This window comes from Natator depressus, chromosome 2 (genome assembly GCF_965152275.1).
Source record: "Natator depressus isolate rNatDep1 chromosome 2, rNatDep2.hap1, whole genome shotgun sequence".
NCBI lineage: Eukaryota > Metazoa > Chordata > Testudines > Cheloniidae > Natator > Natator depressus.
Genome location: NC_134235.1, coordinates 172,383,327 through 172,404,618, shown reverse-complemented (window position 1 = coordinate 172,404,618; position 21,292 = coordinate 172,383,327). Strand labels below are relative to the sequence as shown.

At 45.7% G+C, this 21,292-nt stretch overlaps 1 long non-coding RNA gene across 1 annotated transcript in view; it reads left to right on the top strand.

The window, feature by feature from the left end:
* The first annotated feature begins 868 nt into the window (after positions 1-868).
* LOC141981611 (uncharacterized) overlaps positions 869-21,292 on the top strand; it is a 32,714-nt gene continuing 12,290 nt past the window's right edge. Inside the window, exons 1-2 of the long non-coding RNA XR_012637856.1 lie at positions 869-968; positions 6,214-6,284. This is a non-coding gene — a long non-coding RNA (uncharacterized LOC141981611). The remainder of the gene's footprint in view (positions 969-6,213; positions 6,285-21,292) is intronic.

Sequence of the window (21,292 nt, the reverse complement as noted above, 5' to 3'; positions counted from 1 at the left end):
GGTTTGTCAGAGGCACTGCCATTGTGGTGAAGTGAGGGATGAACCGGCAATAGTACCCTACTATCCCTAAGAATGCTCTGACTTGCTTCTTGCGGATCAGGTGGGGCCATTCCTGTATTGCCTTCACTTTGTTCCACTGGGGCTTCACCAGTCCCCTTCCAACTACATACCAGAGGTATCTGGCTTCGGCTAACCCTATTGCACATTTGGATGGGTTAGCGGTGAGGCCAGCCTGTCTAAGAGCATCTAGTACTGTTTCCACTTTCCCCAGGTGCCTCCCAGTCAGGGCTATGGATTACCACATCATCTAAATAGGCGGCAGCATATTTTGCATGGGGTCAAAGTAATCTGTCCATCAATCATTGGAAAGTCGCGGGGGCCCCATGGAGCCCAAAAGGGAGGACGGTATATTGGAAGAGGCCATCAGATGTAGAGAAAGCGTTTTTTTCCTTGGCATCCTCAGCCAGGGGGATCTGCCAGTAGCCTTTTGTCAAGTCCAAGGTGGTCAAGTATCGGGCCTTGCCTAACTGATCCACCAGCTCATCAATATGTGGTATAGGGTAGGCATCGAATGGGGATACCTCGTTTAACTTCCAGAAGTCATTACAAAACCTTAGGCTGCCATCAGGCTTGGGGACCAAGACAATAGGGCTGGACCACTGGCTGTGTGATTCCTTAATCACCCCAAGTTCCAGCATCTTCCTCACTTCTTGCCTAATTTCTTCTCTTTTTGCCTCTGGTAGGTGATATGGTTTTATTGTCACCCTTGCTCCGGGACTGGTGATGATGTGGTGTTGGATCAGCATTGTACGGCCTGGTTGTGTGGTTCCGCTGGATCATTTCAACAACCTCTGGTCACTGTTCTGCGGCTAATTCGGGGGATATCTTTACCGGCCCTTGTGGGCCATCTGGCTGGGATGGAGCCGGCAGGACAGTCAGGCACATCTCCTGATCGAGCCAGGGTTTCAGTAAGTTGATGTATATCTGCTTTGGCCTTCAGTGGTCTGGCTGCTTCACCTTATAATTCACCTCCCCAACGGCTTCTACAATCTTCTACAATCTCATAGGGTCCATGCCAACTGGCCAGGAGCTTGCTTTCTGTTGTTGGCACCAGCACCCGTTCTCCTGGTTGAAATTTCCTTGTTTTTGCCCAACAATTGTAGTAGGTTCGTTGGGCCTCTTGTGCTTTCTCCAAATGCTCTGGTACTATGGAGGTCACTTGGGCTATTCGTTCTTTCATCTCGGCCACGTGTGCAATGACGTTCGTCCCCAGGTTGGGTTGTTCCTCCCATTCCTCCTTCTCGATGTCTAATATGCCACGTGGGTGGCATCCATACAGTAGCTCAAAGGGGGAGAATCCAGTAGCTGCTTGGGGAACTTCTCGTATTGCAAACATCAGGTATGGTAGGAGGGTATACCAGTCTTTTCCATCTTGGGCCACCACCTTTCGGGTCATACTCTTGAGAGTGCGGTTAAATCGCTCAACTAGACCATCTGTTTGGGGATGATAGACCTTAGGGATCCTTAGGGATGCCTACCCTAGCAAAAAACTGCACCAGTTCTTTTGCAATCAGCTTGGACATGGGGTTTCTTAAAGGAATGACTTCGGGGTACCGTGTAGTGTAGTCCAGGATGACGAGTATGCTTCAGTGTCCCTGGGCCATTCTTTCTAATGGGCCCAATAGATCCATTGCTACCCTTTCAAAAGGAACTTCAGTTATAGGCAAGGGTACCAATGGGACCCTTAACTGAGGTCGGGGGCTATGCAGCTGGAACTCTGGGCAGGAGGTGCAATAGCGCTGGACTTCTGCCTGTACCCCCAGCCAGTAGAACCTCCTTAGGACTCTATCCAGGGTCTTGTCTGCTCCTAAATGTCCCCCAAACAGATGACTGTGAGCTAACTCTAATATGGCCCTTGTGTGCTTCCGGGGCACCAAGAGCTGTTCTACTACATCCCCTCATATTGGCATTACCCGGTACAAAAGTTCCTGTTTGATTACATAGTATGACCCTGAGCCTTTGGTTTTCCCTTCTACTGGCATGCCATTTACCTCTACTACCTCCTCCCTCACGTTTGCATATAGTGAGTCATCGGCTTGGTCCTGCCCAAAACACTCACATGTGGGACCAATCTTGATTCCATTGGATTGGGCTCCCCTCCTTCTCTTGGGGTGCTTCTGCCTGTGCTGGGAGCCATCTCTGAGTCTTTGCTGGTCCGTATTACCTTGCGGTTTCCCTGACGGGGCCTCCTCCCAACCAGGGCAGCTCTCTGGTTTTCCACCAAAATCCTGGTTCCTAATTTTTTATCTGCCCTCCTTTCCCATCTAGATTTCCGGGACTTCCCAGGGGATGAAAATAACTCTGGAGAAAACCCAGCAAAAATTGTGGTAGGGCTATCCATGGGCGCCTCGAACTCTGCTCTGGGTTTACTTCCCTCCCCTAACTCGATGGGGGGTGGGGGGGAGTAGGCTCTTGAACTCAGGAAAGTCCCTGCCAATTAAGACTGGGTAGGGGAGCTTGGTGACCACCCCTGCAGTCATCTTGGTAGTGTTTCCCTGGATCTCTATCCGTATTGGAATTGTGGGGTAAACATTTACTGTGCCGTGGACACATGTCACTCTGGTGCTCTTGGCCCGGCTCAGCTGGTCTTGTCCCACTAACTTCCCTGAGACCAATGTGACAGAACTCCCAGACTCCACCAAAGCTATGGTCTGGATGCCGTTCATCTTCACCAGCCTGGTGTACTCATGTGGGGCTGTCGCGACCTCCACCAGGCTGATTAGGCCACATTGGTCCCATGGGCTCCTCCCTGTTGGGGCACTGGGCTGTCATATGCCCCAACTTCTCACACTCATAATAGCGATATCTTATCCCAGAGGTTGCCCTCTGTCTTGGGTCCTCTGACCTGCTCCCAGACCTCCAGGTCCCTTTGGGCCTCAGGCCTCTCCTTGGTGCCTGTTCTTCCAGCTATGGCTTTCCTGGAGTTCTCGATTATCCAGGGCCTCGGGGTCAGGGCTGGTTTCCTGGAACGCTGTGTTTCACCTCCCGGGATTTCAAACAGTTCACGGGCTGCCAGTTGTCTCTCTACAAGGGTAACCAGTTCATCATAGGTGGAGGGGTCATTCTGGCCTACCCAAGCTTAGAGGCCTGAGGGTAGTCCCCTCGTATAGCAGTCCAGCACCAGGAGCTCTATCATTTTCTCCGAGCTGAGAGCCTCTGGGCGTAACCACTTCCGGGCTAGGTGGATTAGGTCAAACATTTGTGACCGCAGTGTCTTGTCCTCGCAGTACTGCTATTCATGGGTCCAGTGGTCCCTCCCGCTAGGCTGGGGGGAGGGGCCTTTAGAAGTGGGTGGGCTTGTGCCTGCCCACTTCCTGGGTTCGCAATACGACTGCCATTCATGGAACATCTGGGCTTGCAAGGCCGTCATTACCCCTGCCTTGGCCAGGATCTCCGCCTTCAGTCGGGGGTAATCTGCTGCCTCCTCTTCAGTCATATCATAGTAGGCCTTCTGCCCCCCCCCCCCCCGCACAAAAATGGGGTGAGGATGCCTGACCAGGCCTCCCACAGGGCTGTTCTCTCAAAGGCCAGGAGGTACGCCTCCACATCATCCTCCTGGGTCATTTTCTGTAAACAGTAGCTGGCCCCTATGGTCCGCGTCCCGCCATACCCGCGGCTCAGCTCTGTAAGGGCCTTCGCCTGGTTCACTAGTTCCTGCAGCATGGCCCAATCTTGGGTGGCCTGGGTCATTAGCAGGTGATTGGTCTCTTGCTGCAGCCACATGGCCTCCTGTTGGGCAGCTGCCTGGACCCGAGTAGCCTCCTGCTGGGCAGCAGTGGCTTGCACCAGTGCTTTGACCATGTCCTCCATCTTGGGGCAGGGTGGTCATGACCCACCCTGGATTATGTTCACCGTGCAGAAATCCCACTTCTCACACCACGTGTGACAAGATCGCTGATATTAGTATGGTGGGTCCTGCGCTTTTCTTGGTTAGGGGCTATGATGCCACCCCTTATCCAGGCTCTTGGGGCATTGAGGGCCCCTCTAGTGGCCCAGGAAGGTGGTAGAGGAGGAAAGCAGGGGAGGGGTCTGGGTTTGCTCCTCACTCTGAGCCCCAGCCCCTCTCAACCCCTGTGGGTTCTTACCCTCTTCCCCCTTGGGTGGGGTACCTTCGGTCCTTAGACGCTGGGGAAGGGAGTCTCCCTCCCCTGCTGGGGCAGGGTCTCCCCAACTTCAGTTCTCTGGTTTTTCAAAATACACCTCCAAGTTCCAGTCCAGTCCAGTCCAGTCCAGTCCAGTCCAGTCCAGTCCCGTCTCCTCTCCTCTCCTCTCCTCTCCTCTCCTCTCCTCTCCTCTCCTCTCCTCTCCTCTCCTCTCCTCTCCTCTCTTCTTCTCTGACTGCCTGAAGCAGGTGGGTTTATTAGGTTCCTGACAGGGCCTTAATTGACAACAGGTGCTCCAATTAACCTGTAGCAACCCTCCCTAGTCTACAGGAAACCACGCCTTAATTAGCCAAGGGCTTATATATTTCCCCTCTAACACTGTACCACTGCTCCCTGGCCCTCCAGTATCACACTATGTAGGGACTATGGGCCACATTCAGAGATGGTGTGTGGGAGGGTTTAAGATACATCTCAGTAAATTTCCAAGGAAATGTAGGTTGGTGAAGTTCAACATGTGGAAGAGCTGGAACAATCTTTAGGCTTACTTAAGCTATTTTAGGCTTCCTTCTGAATCCAGCCTTATATCTTTTTAGGTGATGGGATTCAAATAAGTTTTTCCCATATTGACATTTCATTGGTTTACCAATTAGTATTTTATATGGGGAAAAGGGGAATAACTAGCAATGTTGGTTAATATCATTGGCTTTCATCTTTCTGGCTTTAGAAATTATTGTTCTTCAGTTTCCATGTGTTCTTTCCTACAATATTTCATTTGCACTTGTTCTTCCTGTGATGGAGGTCCCACTGGAAAATACTGTATCATGTGAATAGTATACACACGACAGTCTATTATTTTGTATGATTATTAACGTCTGTGGAATTGAGAGCTTTCTGTTTTGCCTTAATGTAATATCCATAAGTATGTTCTCATACAGAAAAGTTACCACATGAGAGTACCAAATAACTTTGTAGCATTTTCAGTATCCAGATCAGGATTTTGAACTACTGTAGTTTTCTGATTGGCTCTTGTCTTTCTCAAGAAGTAAAAAAGGCTCAGTCTCAGAGCTTCTAAACTATGGAGTGTTTGGAATGTGGATCATTATCCAAAATTTGGCAGGCCTAGCCTTTGTTAAAAGTGCACTATATAGATATTTGAAATGTTCGTTACAACACATTGATTATAAAATACTGTCGGATGTTGAAGCAATCATGAAACCATACCAGTCGCTGAGCAGTCTCAACTTTGCAATTTTGTTTTTTATTCAAAACTGACCTTACACATTTTTGCTGTATCTGTTGGACTGTTCTATTTTCAGATTACATGCGTGTGAGAACACTTGTATATACAATTATTTGGCCATTTTTGTTGTTTCATTCTTTCGTGCATTTTTACAAAGGTTAGAAGAAATCAGTTTTAATTAGGGATGGCCCCAAACAAACACACCTGACATCTCAACAGTTGTTCTTCTCAGGGGGCGGGTACGTTTCTGCAGCGTGGAGTTGGAATTGAGACGCTGACTAGTGAAAAAGAGATGCTCTCAAGGCACCATATTGGTACATAAAATAATTCCTAACTCCTGCCTCCTTTACCCTGTCTCTTGACTACATTTTTCACAGTGCTGCTAAGTTACCTGTGCATGAATCACAGATTACCTGGACTCAAAATATTGCTGAAAAGGGCTTAAAATCATACCAATTGCACTGCATAATTAGGTGAAATCAAAATGAAATGTCACTGACCACAGCACTTTTTGTATAAGGCTGTGTCCACTCCATGCCAAATTTCTACTCTCTTTCTGTAGCGTTCCTGGAGCTAGGGCTGTCACAAGACATTGCAAGAATTTTCTCACGTGGAATTTTTCCTCTCATTTTCCTTGTACTTCACAATGTATTCTCTGTATTGGATCAAACTTTAAAAAAAAATCTCCTTCAGGCAGAGATGAGGCCTACAAAATGTAGAAAAGGGGTAGCAGTTTCAGAAAGCTATTAGTGACTAAAAGCAAGAGGTGACTTCTGTGACTTTAACTGCAGGACTTTCCTTCTCTCTAAGGCCTACTATTTGAGGATCTCAGATCTTACAAGCATTACTGGATTAAGCCTCACGATATCCCAGTGAAGTTGGTAAGTAATAACATCCCTATTTTACTGAGGAGGAAACTGGGGCACAGAGAAATTGAGTGACTTGTCCACAATCACTCAGGAATTAAATGACTTGTCCAAGGTTACACAGAATATCTGTGGCACAGCCAGGAGTATCTGCTATGTGTAATTTTTTCTCCCCGAGATATAGGCAACATCCCATAGGCTGTGTCCGTGTTTGCAAGCCAAGGGTGAACGCTGGCAGCTCTGAAATCCATCTGATCACTCTTTTGCTGTTTAGCTACAAGCAGTGCATTCATTGCAGTCTGGCCAAGATAGCAACACTGGGAAGGAGGGAAAGGTTATAGATGCATTACTACGTCAACAGGACTCCGTTCAAAGTTCTGCAGTCTCACTGACTAAATCAAGTAAGTAATTAACTTAAGACCAAAGAGCGGACAGGATCTTTTCCTCAGAGGATTATCCCTGCAATAGCCGAAAGTTTGTCTTGTGGTTACCTGCCATACTCTTCTGTGTACAACGAGGTTCGACCAACTTGTGGCCATTCTGCGCTGGGGTTCAACATGCTGCCTTAAACATATCTGGCAACCCGCTCAGTACCACAGCTGTGCTACATTGAATCCAGATTAAGAAAACAAGCCTTGAGGCTGAGCATAAAAATAGTCAGAGAATTGCAGGACAAGTGGACAGACGCTTGACTACATGAAGTGTCCCAACTCCCTGGGGTGCCATTGGGAAAAGCCTAATCTCAGCCACTGGCAGTAGCTTTCATAAACAAACCACACTTTGCATCTCTGAGTTTCACAAAGATCACATAGCAGCCAACAGACTAATAAAGCTTAAAGACCAAATAAATGTGTGGTTTACCTCCTGGGGTCTCTCCCCCGGCCTTATTATCACTGACAATGGAGCCAGTGATTTTAAGAACAGTGAGCAGCAGCTAAGTTGTACAGGGGCCAATAAAAAAAAAAGTCTTTCTCCTTGGATTTTAAATTAAAAAGTTTGAATTTTTGTTTTTTTAGAAAAATTGTAAAATTCTGAAGTCAGCAGTCACTGCCACATGACAGTCCTGTAACCCAGCTGCTGTGTACAAACAAAATACAGTATAAATAAATTGCTGGTTTTAGAAGCATCTTTAGTGTTCTTGTCAGTAAGATAATGTTTTTTGCTTTCACATTTTAACATTTCTTTGGAAGGGAAGACGGTATTGCAGATGTAACAGTGTTTCTTTAAAATCTCTGACATGGTTACCATTATTTGCATAACACCTGCAGCTATACCAAAAGATGTGCACCGTATGTGTGCACAAACACGCGCACATTTCTGCTGGCAGGAACAGCATGAGTACTGGAGTAAACGTCTCCTGGAACTTTGCAGTTCTCTTCTTAGCAACAATATGAGATCTTCAGGAGAGCCGCTTTGGGGAATATTTTTTCCTATTCTCCTCCCTCGTCACTCTGCTTCTGCCACCATCTGGTAAATTTGATGTTGCTCTTGTTTGGCCACACCTCCCTCACACTCTCTTCATACCCTCAGTTTTTTCCCCTCTCCTTTCCAACAGCCCCATGCTCAATGCTCCCAATGATCATGCAAGAAAGCTGGATTTTTTTCTTTTATTGGCTTAGTAAGCACACCGCAGAGGATGTTTACGTCGGAAGGAAAGCCTGACATGAACCTAATAGGCAAATGGAGTACTGGTCCCAGATTTTTTAAGAGAGCCTAGAGGGGTTTATATGCCAGAATTTTATCTCTGGTGACCTACACAATGCGCTTTAATTGATTCCTGCACAGTGTCTTATACTGATGAAAGGGACGCGTCCCAAAGAAACTCAGTCATCAGAAGTTTCACGTGCATATGCACAAATGGACTTGAAATGATTGCAGTGAGACTCCAGATCCTGCCTCAGTTCCACAATGAGCTCCAATTAACTATTTTACCAGACCCCATCTCTCATGATAATCATGACATCAGTTGACTACACCCTGATTAATATTCCTTCCCTAAAACTGTATCTGTAGTGGTTTCTCAGTAACAAGTGGGGGAAAAAATCCAGCCTTCTTTCTCAAAGTAATATTGAAATACATTATTCTGGTGTCAAAATTCATTCACTTTTTGTATTGGCACCTAGCAATGGCTAATGAACCCTCCCTACAATACGGGGAACAGCTTTGGTCCAGATCCTCAGCTGCTATAAACTGGTGTTCCCATGAAGTCAATGGTGTTATGCCTATTTTACACCCACTGGAGGTCTGATCCTGAAAAAATTAATTGCCAGTCTGTGAATACCTCACTTATACTGGTGAGCAGCTACTCATCTGACTAATCCTATTGGACTGAATGAGACAACCTGGGTGAGAAACTTGTCACCAGTGTGAGCAAGGAGTTTACAATATGCTCCTCAGTTCGTTGTGATAGATGAGGATTTTTCAGAACTTTCCCTCTTTTACTAGTAGCTGTGAGATAGATATCTTATTCTTTCCTATCTCGTTGTCTTGCAGAATAAATGCCATTTAAAATTAATTGTTTTTTAGGTTTGCACATCGCTTGGTGTTTCACAACATGAAAAATATTAAATTTTTTTTAAAACATTTGAAATTATCTCCTGTTGCACTTCCAAATCCATCTTTATTAGGGATGAGTGACCAAGTTTGGAGAAAATACGAAACTTCCTACCCCAACTGAACCATTATTCATTACTTGAACCAAATCTTTTTTTAAGATGCTGTGTTGTATGTGTATTTTTTTAAAAATTCCACTTTTAGTCTAAGACAAAAACCTTAAAGTTCCAAAATACTGTGAGAAAGTGGCCTACATTTTCTAAAGGCACTTGTGATTTCTGGGGGTTCAGTGTTCAGGTGCCCAATTCAAAACATCCTGGAGGGGGCTGATTTTCAGAAAGTTCTGAGTATTTTACCCTCTGCAAGTCCTCCAAGGTGTCTCATATTAGGCACTCAAAATTACTAGTCACTTTTGAAAATGTAGACAGGTATATCCAATCACAGCTAGAAGCAGAATTGCCAGAAACCTCCTAAAAGAACTGATACCTGTGAGATTTTTGCTGAATGTTGCAGAATCAGGATGTGCAAATTAACTCCTGATAAGTATACAATCTTTGGGATGTTTTTTCTAGATTAAACTTGAATTCCAAGCCTTTTGACGTTCACTTATCACTAATCCTTATGTGAAATGACTAGGATATTGGATTGCAATTTGCAGGGAGAAAAAGCAGTGTCATTTCCGGGACCATTTCCTTTAGAGTATATATGTCACCCTCAACCCTACAGACCTATTTTAATGCAGTGGTGTTCTGTTTTTGTTGTGTAGAGCATGATTGTATCGTGTTTATTCAAACCTTGTGTGTTCACATGAGTTTGACAGTTGTAATTGCATAATTACAGATCACTCCTTATACAGATCATTACTGATACAAAGGCAATACAGTGCATAAAACACCATGCTGCCCATGCCATTCCTAAATAATATCTTCTGCATAGGCAGTGGGTGAAGCTTCCCCTGGGGGCGGCTAGCTTCCTGTCCCACCTCTTCCGCCCACAGCCCTCCACCCCAGGCCTCGTCCCTGCGTGGCCCCCTCCTGCTACTCACCATGTTCCTCCTCTCTTCCTCCCTCTCCTGTGAGCCCTGCCCACAGGAACGCGGTGAGTGGCGGGCAGAGAGGGCCTTGTGGGGGAGGGGAGGAGAGGAGAGATGCGGCAATCAGCGGGGACCGCCGGAGAGTGGGGGTGGAGTGGAGGAGAGGAGGGATTCAGCCAGGTGGTGGTGGGGACCTTGGGAAAGGGGTGGAGCAGGGACAGGAAGAGGCCCAGGTGTCCAGCAGTGGGTCTGCAGTGGCTGCGCTGTGGAGGCTTAGTCTCCACTGGCCTATTATACCCGCCATCTATGATGTTCTGGAATGCTTATCTTAAATTCTATCTCACTATTACTTTGGCACATTTACGTAGATAGATTTGTTAACAAATAACAACCAGAATCCACCATATGTGAAAAAGGATACTTTTTGTTACTTTTTATAGCAATAATTTTCTGTTTTCAAACCATAAAGGAGAGGTCTAATGTCTAATGGTTAGAGCAAGGTTCTGGCAGTTGGGAGACCTGGATGAAATGGTTAATTACTGCAAGTGTGGTTCTTCAAGATGTGATGCAGATGTGTATTCCACTTAAATGTGTGCACACCCAGTGTGCCAGACATGGAGATTTTGCCTAGCAGAACCTGTAGAGGGGTGGCTGTGGCCCCTCCCCTGGCTATATGAGGTAGTGCTGTCCCAACCCCCCTCCGATCCTTTGCACCTAACATCCATGGGGCAGACTCTGATACAGAGGGGACAGAGGGTGGATCGTGGAATACACATCTGCATCACATTTCAAAGAACTACATTTATAGTAAGTAACTGTTTCTTCTTCTTCAAGTAGATGCAGACATGTATCCCACTTAGGTGACTCACAAGCAGTACTCCAGGCAGGAGCGAAGTGGGGGGACTTGCAGTCTATCAAAATAGGGATCACAGGACTCCCCCTTCTGAGACCTGCATCCACTCTGGAAGATGTGGCACTAGTGTAATGGTCTGTAAATGGATGGATGGATGGATGGATTAACACAAGGCCACCCTGCAAATGTCTAATGTGGAAATGTCACTGAAGAACACTATTGGCATTTCTTGCGCTCTTGTCGAATGATCTTGTACCTGGAGGAGATGTAGCCAAAGCTATCTCATATGCAGTCTCGATACAGGCTGTTATCCATCCAGAGATGGTCTGTGCAGAGACTTGCCCAGTGCTTGCCCCTTCATGCGGTCTGCATGTGACATAAACAGGCGAGGCGAAGCACGAAACAGTTCAGTCCAGATAAAAGGCTAGACATCGCCTGACATCCAAAATATGGAGGCACTGTTCCTCTGGGGATGAATGTGGCTTAGGGAATAACATAGGTAAATACACTGCCTGGTTCACATGAAACTGAGAGACCTTTTTGGATGTGGACATAAAGTTACCTTGTCTTTGGAGAACTGTATGTAAGGAGGCCTCGTCATCAGAGCCTGCAAATAAGGCCTTGTCTTCACTACCAGGGTAAGTCGACCTAAGTTATGTTACTCCAGCTACATGAATAACGTAGCTGGAGTCAATGCAGCTTAGATCGACTTGCCGCGGTGTATTCACTGTGCTGCGTCGATGGGAGATGCTCTCTGGTTGACTTCCCTTACTCTTCTCAGAGAGGTAGCGTACTGGAGTTGACTGGAGAGCGCTCTGCTGTTGATTTAGCGGGTCTTCTCTAGACTTCTAAATCAAGTCCTGCTTCATCATTTGCAGCAGCATCGATCTCCCCAGTAGTGAAGACAAGCCCTCACACACCCTCCTTGCAGACGTAATGGCAATGAGGAAAGTGGTTTTCTGACCTAATAAGGGCAGTGGACAGGACACTTGGGGCTTGAATCAAGGCCCGACAAAACAGAGTTTAGGTCCCTCAAGGGGACCAGTTCTTAAACTGGAGGGTATAAATAGAGGAGCCCTTTTAGAAATCTCATCACCATAGCATTGGCAAAGACTGATTTTTACCTGAATAGGAGGATGAAACGCTGATATTGTGGCCAGATGCAATCTTAGTGAACTGAGCACAAGTCCAGATTTCTGAAGGTGTAGCAGGTACTCCAAGATATCCTGAATAGCAGTCTGTGTCAGTTCGAACCCACGGGCCATAGTGAAAACCTCTTCCATTTCACTAAATACGCCATTCTGATAGAGGACTTTCTACTGTTGAGTAGGACTTGTTGGACAGCTGCTGAACACGGCTCTTCTTCTTCATTCAACCATGCATCAGCCAGGCCATGAGGTGCAGGGAGTTGAGCGTGGGATGGTGAATGCGGCTGTGGTTCTGAGTGAGCAGGTCAGGATGGGGAGGAAGTGAGAGGGGAAGCTGAATTGTTAGCAGTAGAAGGTTGGAGAACTAGCACTGTCTTGGCCATGCTGGGGCTATGAGGATAAGCTTGTCTCAATCTGCCTTGAGCTTGAGGATGGCCTGAAGAATGATCGGGATTGGGAAAAAGGCATACAGGAGAGTCAATTGCCAGCTGCTGTGAAAGATCTTGGAGTGGGAGCCTTGACTGAGTGTCCCCTTCGAGGAGAAAAGGTGACATTTCCTGTTTTCCTTTGTGGCAAACAGGTCAATTGCAAGAATGCCATACACTGTCAAGACGACTCAGAGGACACTCATCTTCAGGGACCACTCATCACTCAGACAAAACTATCTGGTGAGGTGGTCCATGAGATGATTTTGCATCCTAGGTAAACGGACAGATATCAGAGTAGTGTCCTCCTCAAAGCAAAACTGCCACAGATAGATCACTTCTAGGCAGAGCAACCTGGAGTGTGCTCCCCCTTGTTTGTTCACATAGTACATAGTACACACCACACATTGTGGTGGTATTGTCAGTGAGTATGTGAACCAGTGAGTGTCCTGTTGCAGTCCTAGAAGACATGGCATGCATTGTGGATGGCCTGAAGCTCCAGCACATTCATATGGAGTGAGGCTTGCAGCTCTGACCTCAGTCCCTAATACTGACTCTTCCCCCCACTACTAGAAGGGGATGCGATGCCGACAGGTATGAGGGTTCAGTAGCTTCCCCGTTAGAGGGGCTGTAAATGGCGCAACCCTGGAAAAGTCCTGGAGCAATGGTGAGGTCAGGACTGAAAGGCAGAGGAGGTCTGTGGCTATCTGGTATGCTGACGATGTGGACACAGCCAGTACCAGCAGCTCCCTCATTGGTATCAGGCTCAATGGATGCCTGGAGGCTGGAAACAGAGTTGGCGGTACACTGTTTCTGACCTTCCCATTGTTGGTACTGCTAGGCAAAATATTCAGCTCTGGCACGCTGCGCGTACACACACCTAAGTGGAATACACATCTGCATTTACTCGAAGAAGAATCTTTTGTACCAATGACTCACTGCATGACTTTGTGCAAGTTATTTACCACTAATAAGAATCATGACTCCTCATCACTTCTGCAAAAATTGGCACCAGATAGGTATCCAAGCCTTGAGATACACAAAATAAAGGAACACTCCTGAAAATTTTTGCTTTGAGGTCTCTGTGCCTCAGTTTGTCCAGCTGTAAAATTGGAAGGATAGTACTTGCATTTGTAAAGTATTTGGTGGGCAACCTGCAGCCCGCGGGCCACATGCCGCCCGTCAGGGTAATCCACTGGCGGGTTGTGAGACACTTCGTTTACATTGACCGTCCGCAGGCACGGCCACCTGCAGCACCCAGTGGCCACAGTTTGCTGTTCCCGGCCAATGGGAGCTGCAGGAAGCAGCGCAGGCCACAGTGACGTGCTGGACACCGCTTTCTGCAGCTCTCATTGGCCGGGAACGGTGAACCGTGGCCACTGGGAACTGCGGGCAGCTGTGGCTGCGGATGGTCAGTGTAAACAAACTGTCTCGCAGCCTGCCAACGGATTACTCTGACGGGCTGCATGTGGCCCATGGGCCGCAGGTTGCATGCAACTGATTTGGTATCTTTAGATGAAAGTAGCTATATCAGTTGAAAGGGTTATTAAAGGACAAGATTTTCAGTACTTATTTAATGAGCGTCAGCGTCTATATCATAGAATAGAGCAGGGGTCTCAAACATGCGACCTGCGGGGTTATTTCATGAGGCCTGCCAAGCTCCCCGTGCCCTCCGCCACCTCCCCGGAGTTATTTCCTGTGGGCTGCCAAGCTCCCCTCCCCCCCACTCCCTCTCATCCTCCCCCAGCATGCCGTGTCCCCACTCTTCTGCCTACCTCCAGGCACTCCCTGCTGCCAAACAGCTGTTTGGCAGCGCTTAGCGCTTTCCAGGAGGGGTGGGGGAGGAGCGGAGAGCCACATGCTCAGGGGAGGAGGTGGAGAAGAGGCGAGGCAGGGGCGGGGATTTGGGGAAGGGGTTGGAATAGGGGCAGGGTGGGGGCGGAGTTGGGGTGGGGACTTTGGGGAAGGGTTTGGAATGGGGGCGGGGAAGGGGTGGAAAGAGGTGGGGCAGGGGCAGGGCCTCATGGAAGGGGTGGGGTGGGGGCAGGGCCGGGGCAGCAGGGGTGGAGTGTCAGTGATGTGGTTCTCGGGCCAATGTGCTAGTCCTCATGTGGCCCTCGTGGTGATTTGAGTTTGAGATCCCTGGAATAGAAAAAGTCATTCAGATGAATTCTCCTTATTTGGTGGAGGCAGCTGAAATCATAGGTGCTAGAACAGGGATGCTGCCGCACCCCCTAGCTTGAAGTGGTTTCCTTCATATACAGGGTTCACAGTTTAGTTCAATGGTTCTCAGAACCCCCACTATACAAATTGTTCCAGCACCCCTGACTGAAATGTAAAAGGCGAAATGTTGCCTAGAAAGCTTTGTATTGGAACATATACCTATGCCTTCCTTTTTTCCTTTGATCTTCTAGAAGGAGGAGACTTGTCATGATCTCTAAATATTGTGTCTCAGTGAGTTCTAATGGGAATTTTACTTCTATTTCATGCTTTGGGAAGCAATGTTATTCCAGTAAGGGGGGCCTCTCAGAAGCTAGGGGAGGAGGACCTATTTATTAGTTCAGAGTTCTAGAAAAAAGCCATTAATATGCATTTATTTTTCTGAATAATTTATGAGCTTTTGTTTTAGGGGTGGGAGAAAAGCATGTAAAAATGTTAAATATTCCATTGACCCTGATGTGGTGTAAAAGAAAGGAGGTGTGAATAATAAATAATCGAGCATCACAATTATTTCAGCCCCAGGTGGTGGGAATATTGTGCATTTGCTCTTGCTTAAGAGCAAAGCAGAAAGGCAGAGGTTGAGCTGCTGTTCATTTGCAAAGGGAGGTGTCATCAGTTCTAAAAAATGTCGGCATTCTCAGGATGTTCATACTATTACACACTTAGAAACGTTTCAGAGTAGCAGCCGTGTTAGTCTGTATCCGTAAAAAGAAAAGGAGGACTTGTGGAACCTTAGAGACTAACAAATTTATTAGAGCATAAGCTTTCATGAGCTACAGCTCACTTCATCGGATGCATACAGTGGAAAATATAGTGGGGAGATTTTATATACACAGAGAACAGGAGAGCCGGGGGGAGGGGGGAGCCTTTTGTAGTGATAATCAAGGTGGGCCATTTCCAGCACTTTACAAGAACAGTAGGAGGGGAAATAAACAAGGGGAAATAATTTTACTTTCTGTAATGACACATCCACTCCCAGTCTTTATTCAAGCCTAAGTTAATTGTATCCAGTTTGCAAATTAATTCCCATTCAGCAGTCTCTCCTTGGAGTCTGTTTTTGAAGTTTTTTTGTTGAAAAATTGCCACTTTTAGGTCTGTAATTGAGTGACCAAAGAGATTGAAGTGTTCTCCGACTGGTTTTTGAATGTTATAATTCTTGACCTCTGATTTGTGTCCATTTATTCTTTTACGTAGAGACTGTCCAGTTTGACCAATGTACGTGGCAGAGGGGCATTGCTGGCACATGATGGCATATATCACATTGGTAGATGTGCAGGTGAACGAGCCTCTGATAGTGTGGCTGATGTGATTAGGCCCTATGATGGTGTCCCCTGAATAGATATGTGGACACAGTTGGCAACGGGCTTTGTTGCAAGGATAGGTTCCTGGGTTAGTGGTTCTGTTGGGTGCTGGGTAGTTGCTGGTGAGTATTTGCTTCAGGTTGGGGGGCTGTCTGTAAGCAAGGACTGGCCTGTCTCCCAAGATCTGTGAGAGTGATGGGTCGTCCTTCAGGATAGGTTGTAGATCCTTGATGATGTGTTGGAGAGGTTTTAGTTGGGGGCTGAAGGTGATGGCGAGTGGCGTTCTGTTATTATCTTTGTTGGGCCTGTCTTCTCCCCCTCCCGCCGCCCCCTCCCCGCTTTCCTGCTAGTAATAGTTCACCTTTCCTGATCACTCTTGTTACAGTCTGTATGGTAACACCCACTGTTTCATGTTCTCTGTGTATATAAAATCTCCCCACCATATTTTCCACTGTATGCATCCGATGAAGTGAGCTGTAGCTCATGAAAGCTTATGCTCAAATAAATTGGTTAGTCTCTAAGGTGCCACAAGTCCTCCTTTTCTTTTTACACTTAGAAACGTTTTCAGATGCTGAAAAATTTCAAGTAGCAGCTTTATTCATCCCGATTCAAATCAGTTTAGGCACTTTTTTTTCTCCTGTACTTTAATGTCTCAGCATTAGCACAGCATTCCAGCTATTCATCACAGGCAACCAGGCCTCTTGGGGTTTGAATCTTCCAATGTTGCCATGCTCCCGCTTCCTAGGATTTGATTAAAGGAGGTATCAGTTTTGACACTTGTTGCCCATCTGTTTTTGAAAGAGGACTGGAGCCTCCGCAGAGCTGGGTATTCCCCTTTCTCATAGCCTAATGTTTCCATAGAAATCTTTCACAGTGTTTTAATAGAATGTGCGTAATAAGAAGGTTTGTTGACATGTTTATTCTGCCAGTTTTTTTAACAATCTGATTAATTTCTCCCCAATATTCCCTTCTTTAAAAAAAAAATCAACCACCAGAAGAGTCCACAATATGCTAACAAATTTCACAGACTATGTCTCTGGTGCACTTGCACCTGTTTCCATGACTCCCTGAACTCACTCTTTCCTTCTCTACAGTTTTCTTTTCCCTAAAGGGAGAGCATCAGGATGTCCCCAAAAGCCCTTTTCAACATAAAATTAGCAGTAAGAAATCTACAACAGTGACAAAGAGCCCTTAAATTGATATACTGAGTTCTGTATGACACATCAGAAACTCTCCCTCTGAATCAAATTGCTTACTAACTGCTGGCTGCATTACAGGAAAAGAAAGGTGTGAGTAACCCATGCCACTCATTGTCAGAACTTTGAGAGCCCTTTGGAGATCCCACGTTGATGCCGAATACATCTTGTTTTAGGGGGTGTTAAATTAAATGTTGGATGATTCATTGCCTCCTGCTGTCTCCCTGCAATGTGGGCACAACACTTGCACATTTGAATGCAGTGCTTTTTAATCTACTCCATCTAACGTCCATCCTCCTCCTTTTTTGTCACCACATAAACCTGATGCACCCAGTTACCTTGTAAAATGTTCCATCCCGACCATTTCATACTGGTCCTTATTAGGCTTCAAAGTTGTATTCCAAAGTCCCTGAGTGTAATAATTCTAGCTTTTAGCAGCTGGGGCTTATAGAAATGTGTGGCTGTTTTTACATAAACTTGAGTAAACCCTATTCACGATTTTGTCAGTGTGCGTGAGCTCTGGTAGCTTTTATTTTCTTCTGTTCTCAAAGGAAAAGCAGGCAGGTGGCCTATTTCAGTTCAGTAGGAGGAGACAACAAATACTGACAGCACTGACTAGTACTGGCTTGTTTTAAAATTAATAAATTCCCTCTGACTGGAGTGAAGAATCAATTTCTTAGGATTTATATTTATATTTTTTCGAGGAGGTCACAGGGCCATTTGCCCCCAAAAACATGTTTGGAGTGACTTTTAGATGTTCTTGAACCTAAAAAATGGTTTGGGTTTCTACTTTGGTGAAGGTCTGAGTGGCTTGTCATTTCATCAAGTAGGTTTCCCCATCCTTACTGCATTTCTGACCTTAGGAAAGTTCCCATAATTTATGAGATTTGAAGCCAATATGTTACTCAGCAGAAAGTTCTTAGAGCTGCTGGACCCTATAACGCATTTCAGCAAAGGTGAACTCATTCCCTAACCGAACATTTACATCAGATTGGTCCAGATCTTAGGTTGCTGGGTTTTTTCCAAACTGTTTTTCCTCATTCTGGTTCTCTCTAATCCCAAGGCATTCAGTTAGTAAGGTGATCTGATGCTGTAGAACCAACAGAAAGCCTCAGGCCTAGTGTCTACTACTAGCCTTTTTTCATTTAAAAATGTTCCCCACTAGTAATTAGAGGGCTCCTTCACTGTCATTGTAAGGGACTGTGGAAGACTTTGTTATGGCCTAGCTAGGGAACTTCCGCTTTCTCGGAGCCGACAGGTCACTGTAGGACATGGAAAGCCAGCTATAACCAGCTTTAGGCCGGTTTTGTCTGCCCTGCATGGCCCTTTGCCAGGTAGCGGAAAACCCCTTTAGGAAAGTACCTAATTATATATTCATGAGCTGTTTCTGTGTACTGCTTATTATGGCTCGCTGTTTGCCCCTTCGTCGGACTCCGTCCCAAGCAGAGCTCCAGTGCGCTGGGTTCCCCGCCTCCGTGACAGCAACGCTTGGAGTCCCGTTGCGGGTGTGTCACTTACCTTCATTAAAGCCAATAACTCGCTGCTTTGCTGCGTGTAGGCCTCGTTCTTTCGAAGCACTCCTAATAGGCCTGCGGCCTGGCACAGAACAGTCACCTTCAACGAATTATGGTATGAAGCTACTTCTGATACTCTGGATTCCATCTCCACAGGAGTGAATAAGCCCCTTTTTATAGCATACATGTCACATATCACAAATGCCACAAGTTGCTCAGGCTTTGGCTTCATCCCCGGGCAGCGGGGCTGGGGCTTTAGCTTTCTTCCCTTGGCCCCAGCGAGTCTAATACCAACCCTGTGGACAGGCATGTATTTTCAAAGTATATACCAATGGCCTTGGGAAAAAGAGGCTGGAGAATATGGTCCTTTATATGCTAATATAATTTTTATGTAATTTCCTAACATTTAGCTTAGGAGGACAGGAATTGTGCTAAAACTAAAATTCCTTGATTAGAAGACAGAAACTGCTTATACAAATAAATGTGTGTTTGCAGAAGATTTGACAGAACATAATGAAGTTAAATAGTGATCTGGATTGAGGGAAATTCTGAAACTGGTATTATTTTTCTAACTGTTGGCATATATTGAGTGACACTGGGTAATTCTTTTACAATGAATAATGGATAATTTTGTCAAGCATAGTGTAATTTATGCAAATGATCCAAATCTAGCTGCCTTACAAACTTTGGTATTCCCTCCTGTAAGATCTGGCTGATGCTGAAATAACAAAAGTTGGATGCAGAGAGAAGAAAACTGGGGAGACAGACACCTGGGTTGTATTCCCATCGCCTTTCCCATTAAGACCTTGTCTACATACAAATGTTGTGTCTCCCTGTTCTAGGGCTGGATTGCAGCCAGTACGCTAGAGGGGAAAGGCCTTGTATCCTATTCTCCAGCCCACGGGAGATATCCAGTCCTGCAGCCTTGGGTGCTGGATTGGAACCAGTAACCCATATTCCATCCTCAAAACTCTAACATCAGTTTAAATACTGGAAGCAGGTTAAACCAATGTTTAAACTAATGGAAACAAGTTAAACCACACAAAGTTGCACTGGTTTAATTAAACCAATCCAACATCCCACATTTAGTTACGCCGGTGCAACATTGTGTGTAGGTCAGGCCTGCTGTGTGAATGTGGGCATGTCACTTAACCATGTTGTGCTTCAAATTACTGCTCTGTAACATAGCCATCATAATACTTACCTACATGACAAGGGTGTTGTGAGCCTTCGGAATGCTGTGAAGTTCTTTGAGATCCTCAGATGAAAAGACACTATAGAAATGCAAGATATTGTTGTTGAATAGTACAGAGTCTCTGAAAGAATAATGAGTTAGAGAGGTATACTGTTCCTAGGGACTGTAGCTCAGGCAGCTCGCCTCATCCCTATCCTCAGCACAGCCCTACCTCTTTACTGACATGATTAAGCCCTTATTTTGTGTGCACACAATGGTCCAGCAAAATTTATAATTACTTTTTTGTCCCACCTAGAGTAGATTCCCCCTTCTAAATGGCTAGTGTGTCACATCCTGAGATCATTACAACTTAGTTGCAAACGGTGTTGGGCAAATTTATTGTAAAATGTCCGATGACAGAGGTGTGTAACACTGTTTCACTAAACGTGGCAAACAATAAATGGAGGCATGCAACATACTCCTGTGCAAGTCCAAATCTCAAGAAGTATGGTCACCAGATGTAAAAAAAATGTAGCCGCAAAGTACATTGAGGCATGGTCTTCAGTTTCACCATGGTTTTCTGTGGACAGGTTTTGGCTTTGTGCTATAAGCCTGTCCTGCAAAAATGTTGGAAGTATCTAAGTACTTTACTTGTGGCTACTGGTTTCTGGTATTTCATTGCTTTAAAAACATCACTGAGATATTTTGGCCTTGTTGCACGAAGGAGTAAAGTCATGTGCTATTTGAGGCTTGTGGCACACCTCCCAGTCCCTGTGTCCTCTGTCATTCCCAGGCCACAGAAGGTTTTTAAAATATTTAAGCCAGTATTTGTCAGTAAATTATACTTTTCCCATCAAAAGTTTGCTAGTCTGAAGTAAACCAGAATCCTTAAACAAAGTCACTTCACATGTTTTAGTGAAAGCTGGAAAGAAGAAAGAAGTAAGTGTGCAATGTTGTACAGTTTCCTGAAGACCATCTGACTTGGATGCTGCAAGGAGACATACAGCTACTTCAGCTGCATCTTTTTGTGAGAATTACAAGGAATTGAAGGAGGAATGAAAATCAGGTGGTGTTCCTTTCTCTTTCTCAATAGCCAGTAATATGACAACACCAGAAGAATGAATTCTTTCTTTTAAAAAAAGGAACGGACTTCTGAGAAGGTTTACTTGTGTATAAGTCACAAAGTGATCACGTTGATCTTTATAAAGTGCCAACCAGAGCTGGTCAAGAACAAGGTGACAATGTTCTTGAAAATCTTATTCCGTTTTTTTCATTGAACTTCAGAATTTCAGCAATAAAAATGTCATTGAAATTTCTTTTTTTGACCAGCTGCTTGAAAATGGGGTGAATATTTTCTGAAAATGTTGTCCCTTTTTCCATTGAAATTTGAATAGAGTTTTGAAACTTTTCTCACCGGCTCGAATGCTGTGACGGGTTGGATCACAGAAACCCTCTTGGAGGCTGCCAGGTGATGTGCCAAGACTACTTCTGCTCCTGTTTTCCTGCCCAGTCAGCTTAGGACTTCAGTGCCCTGCCTGGTTTGAGCCAGACCCGCTAGCCTGCTGCAAACCCAGACCCAGGTCTGAACCACGTCCCTTAATAGCTG